Raw genomic sequence first — 5,160 nt, forward strand, 5'->3', positions numbered from 1 at the left:
GGGTGGGTGGGGGGACCATGTGTGCCTGGTTTGTAGGGGGGGTGTCCCAGAGAGCATGAAGGCTGTGGAGAGAGAGCTGACCTCCTCCTCCAGGCCAACCATGGGACATCAGCTGTGTAAACTCCCGTGGCCCTGAGTGACCACACCCACCAGGGCTCTTGGCTTCCTGTGGGGAGGAGCTGGGAAGGCAGGTGGTCACTGTGGGCCAAGAGCACTGAGGTGATATCTCCCCTCCCCCCCCACCTCCTTTGCCTCTGCCGAGGGCAGAGAGGTCCCAAAGAACAGCCATGCTGGGTTGGGGGTCATCAGAGGTGGGAGCTCTGGGGGACACAAGGAATAGAAGGAGGAACTGGGGCAGATGTGGGGACTGATTTAGACCGAGCCGCTGTGGTAACCAGCTCCCAGAAGCTGGGGCTAGAGCTATAGTGGAAGGAACTGAAGTTAGATTACGGTTTGAACTGAAGTTAGATATGGTGGTGACCAGTGCAAGGGCTGGTCCTGGGGTTTAGAACAGAAGAGTCCTCACTCCTGCAGGAGGATCGGTTTTCCCAGAGCAGTCAGTGTACCCCTCCAGACACTGTACCTCACCCTCACAACACCCAGCAAGGTTGCGTAGTAATTGCCTGTGGGCTCTGTGGGACCCAGGGACTGGGTCTGCTTTGCTCCCCTCAGTACCCTGCCCCTGGCACAGACCTGGTACACAGTAGAAGGGCCGTGTTGATTAAACAGTACATCTTTTTCTCTTCCATCAGACTGAGTGCTCCTCATGGGCAGAACTGTAATGCCAACTCCCAGCATAGTGCCTGAGAGGGTAGATGCTCACTATATGTTGAGGAATGAACAACTGTTGAGTGGGACAGACCACAGGGAGATGGGGGGGGGGGCTCCCTGGGGTTTCTGGCTTGAGATGTAACAGCCTCTGTTGTACATTCCTGTTTAGCTCAAAGGACCCCTGAGTAATTTGTAGGCTTGCCTAAAGGAAGGACTTCCTCGTACGTAGGGAAGGAGAGCAGAGGATGGGCAGCTTCTTCCTTGAAACGGTTTGGACTATGGGAAATGGACAGGCAATGACCCTGATTTTGTGGCCCAGCTCGGAGGTCACCTCTGTTCTTTCCCCAGCTTCAGGGTTTTTCAGAAGGTGAGGAAGCCCTTCTTCCCCACGTTGTGAGCATGTCCCTTTCTCTAGGTCTGGGTTTCTTGGCCTCTAGCCGAGGCCATGGACCCCATCTCTGAGCTTCTCAGGCTGGGCTTTGAAGTTGTTAAGCTGTTGCGGGCACCACGGACTGGCTGTATTGGTTATTAACGGCTGTCTGAGAACACAGGGTTCGGATCCTAAAAATATCCTGTCCGGCCAGAGCCTAGGAGTTGCCAGTGTTGGCTGGTGTAGCGATGGCTGCGTCTTGATCAGAAAGACGCAGAGCCAAGAGAGACTGGGAGAGTGGGGAAACTGAGGCAGCGTGAGCAGGAGATGCACAGGAGACAGGATCTTTGTTTTATATAGAACAAAGATTTATAAAACCAGTAATGCCATTTAGTCAAATTATGGCAACATTTAGGATAATCTGTTATCCTGCACTGCAGAATTTCCTTCTGAGATGTATCAGAAGATATGTCTGATATCAGATATAAAAATCAAGTCGTCAGTAGTAACCATTTCAAGTCCAGCTTCAGGATGTTCCAAAAGATGTCTGTGGCAAAGAAAAAAATCTTCTCCAAGTTGACTCTTCTTTTTAAAGATGGTTAAAATAGATTTTTAGAGAGAGAGGGAGGGAGAGAGAAACATCAGTGTGAGAGAGAAACATGGATCAGCTGCCTCCTGCATGTCCTAGGAGTCGAGTGGCAATGTTTTCAGTGCACAGGACGATGCCCAACCAATTGAGTCACACCAGCCAGGGCCAACGGACTTTTCTGAGCCACTGTCCCCATCTCTACCTTCTAGAACCCTCCCTTACAGCCCAAGTCCTAATAAGGTTCTTGCAGCCCCCCCTCTTATACTCCCCCTCCACCTGACCTCTGACTCTCAGACCTCTGTGTAGCCCCTCTCCCCTGGAGAAGGGAGCTGTGCCGTGATCCCACAAAGGTAAAAGGAGCCCGGCTCTGGAGGCAGATGCCCTGTGACCTTGGTCCTTGAGCTGACCTTTCTGGGCGCCTTGTTGAAATCATGGGCTGGGGGGCTGGGCCCTGGCCCAGGCCCGGAGAAAGCGCTGTTTTGGCATCCATCCAGGCCCCTGACGTCAATGACTCTCCAAATAATGGAATCAATATTGGGTGGGGTGGGGGGGCAAGCGTGAACCAGGCCCCAGCGATTAGAAACAGATCAGCACAAACCCGCAGCTGATTCTGATAGAGCTGCCTTGGAGAGCTAGGGTGGGAGGCCTGGGCGGAGGTGGACCTGGGTAGGAAGAGGGGGGCTCAGGAATGGGAGGCAGAGGCCCCCTGAGTGTCCAGACCATGAGGGTACACTAGTGGACAGTCTCTGGGGCTGCTAGGGTGGGAATGATAGGGTGCGGATTCCTGTCCTGGCCCCTTCTTCCTTTGAGCCTGTGGGGTTCCAAGGCAAGGGGAAGTTTGTGAATGGAGACTTCTTTCAGCCAGTGAGTGACAAAGAATGGGCAAGGGAAGTTCAGAGTTCATCTTTCTGCATCCCAGACTGGGGCCCCTAGACGGGATTGTATTAAGGGTCACAGGTTATATACCGAGGGTAGAGAGAGAATTCTGAGTGAGACCTAAGGGAGATGACCTTTTGCTTGGAGGCAGAAGGCATTAATCTAAGACTGAGAAATGGGTCTTCCCCCTCAGATTGGGAGTGTGGCCTCCTCCATCGACTCCTGTCCTCTCAGCCTCCTAGAAGGCAGCAGGTGAGGATGGAGGGGGCCACAGGGGCCATAGAGGGCTGGCCTGGCGGCAGCTGACAAAAAACAGGAAGAAGGGCTGGGGGAGCAGCTGTAATTATGGGGCATTTATTATTAATCAGATGAAATTGCTGGAAGCAGCTGGTGTAATCTGCGTAGCGATACAGACTCTGCATGCTCCCCCCAACACATGCGTGCCACACACAGCCCGAGCCTTGTTTGCCTTCACAGATCTTTTCTTGTGAAGGTTGGATGGCTCTATATGTGTCCCTGTGTATGTTGGCATGTATCTGTCTGCATTTTTTCATGTCCACCTGTGCCCTGCTCTCCCTCTATTGTTTTTTTTCCAACTACCTCTGTCATTCTTTGGCCTGATGTGTGTCTCTTTGCCTCTGCCTCCCTCTCTTTGGGCCCATCTCTTGGTATGTCTGTATCTGTTACCGCCAGCCAGCCTGTCTCTTAACACCTTGTTTTAGTTTCTGGCCATCTCTCCCTAGTTGGTGTTTTCTCTGCATCTCTGGGAGGAGTTGGATGACACGGGTATGTGTTTAGGCACCTGATCATGCCTCTGGGACCAGTTTTGGGGGAAGAGGGGCATTTGGACCCCAAGGATCTCCTAGGGCAGTGGTTGGCAAACTGCAGCTCGCGAGCCACATGCGGCTCTTTGGCCCCTTGAGTGTGGCTCTTTCTAAGCCTTAGGAGTACCCTAGTTAAGTTAATAACAATGTACCTACCTCTATAGTTTAAGTTTAAAAAATTTGGCTCTCAAAAGAAATTTCAATCGTTGTACTGTTGATATTTGGCTCTGTTGACTAATGAGTTTGCCGACCACTGTCCTAGGGTCTTTAGAAGGTGAGGGCTCTTGGTAAGTGACTGGAGCCTGTAGAAGCATCAATGACCTTTAAGATAGTCCTGAGTACAATGGCAGCTCCCTTACCAACTAGAAGTCGTGTGACTTTGGGCAAGTGCTTTTGTTCTCTGGGCCTCAGTTTCCTCACCTGTGACATGTAAACAGAATTACCTCCAAAGGTTATTCTGATAATTTTGTGCAAAAATGTATGTTAAGTACTTACCACGGTATCTGGCTCATCAAAGAGCCTGAACAATTGCTAGCTGCTACTGTATTATTATTGGAAAAGGCACCGAACAGGTAAGAGAGATCCGCAGAGGCAAACTGGTATAGAAGAAAAGCTCTGGAATGAAGACTCAAATCTGTGTTCTGGAACTTATCACCTATGTGGTGTTGGGCAGGTTCCTTAACCTCCCTAAATATCAGTTTTTTTTTCAACTGCCAAATGTGAATAGTACTATAATCTACCTCATGGAGAAGTGAAGGAAATTAAATGAGATAATGCATATACAGTGCCTAACAGTTCCTGGCACGTAACAAATGCTCAATAAATCAGAGTGGTGATGAGGCAGAGGAAGAGGATGGTAAGATGGTGAGTGTTTATGCCCTGCCCGTGGCCAGGTGTCTCTGTGTGAGGACGCATGTGAGAGTGCATGTGTGTGATATGAAGGTACTGATGTCTGAGAACTGGTTGTGTGGAGATTTGGGGGTGTCTGGGTGAATATGAGAGTGTATGTTTGTACGTGGTATCAGCCACTGGCTTCTGGCCTCCCTTTGCTCCTGTGGTTCAGAACCTAAAGTCAGCCAGGGGTGCCAGATGGACTTCGGACTACTCCCAACTTCTCTTCTTCTGGATGCTTCTGCCGCCTGCCCGAGTCTCCCCTTCTTACAGGGGGTTGTGAGTATAGAACAGACTGTGGGTTGGACCAAGGCCTGTGGCTCCCCTGTGACCTCTGATTTGTGCCCTTTGCCCTTCTAGAATTCAGCCTTGTCACATCATCCGCCCCCTTGGTTTTGGAAGTCTCGGGAAGAGTTGGGTCCGCAGGAGGAGGACATTGATGTGCTCGGTGTGTGGCCGGTGGTGAAGAGGTATGTGCTGGGAACCCAGGGGAGGAGGTCAGTCTAGGGGCATCAGGCAGATATGGTAGGTGGAGCTGTAGGTCGGGGGACGTTAGTGAAGGAGGGCCTGAGATCCCTTTCTTCTTTTCCACTGTCTTCTTCCTCCTGGGGCCTTTCATGCTCTCATAACAGGTCTGAAAAGGGGGAGAAGACTTACCCACAATCACACAGGCAAGAGCACAGCCAGTACAGAAAACTGGGTTCTGCATGAGGGGACTGAGTCCCGGATGTGGGAGTGTTTTTGTCTCATTGTCAGGCTCCCTCTCTGCCCCCAAAGCATCTCTCTGGCTTGATTAGGGAAGCAGCTGGGTTTGGAGGAGATGGGATGGGGGGCGGGGG

The 5,160-nt window shown here is 51.4% G+C and overlaps 1 protein-coding gene across 2 annotated transcripts in view; it reads left to right on the forward strand.

Moving 5' to 3' along the window:
• CNTFR (ciliary neurotrophic factor receptor) overlaps positions 1–5,160 on the forward strand; it is a 40,956-nt gene that overhangs the window by 4,735 nt on the left and 31,061 nt on the right. For both annotated transcript variants that reach the window (XM_006758557.2, XM_015560559.1), the window contains exon 2: positions 4,682–4,791. The gene's annotated coding sequence lies outside the window, so the exon portion shown is untranslated. The remainder of the gene's footprint in view (positions 1–4,681; positions 4,792–5,160) is intronic.

The sequence above is a fragment of the Myotis davidii genome, unplaced genomic scaffold, assembly GCF_000327345.1.
Source record: "Myotis davidii unplaced genomic scaffold, ASM32734v1 scaffold534, whole genome shotgun sequence".
NCBI classification, from domain to species: domain Eukaryota; kingdom Metazoa; phylum Chordata; class Mammalia; order Chiroptera; family Vespertilionidae; genus Myotis; species Myotis davidii.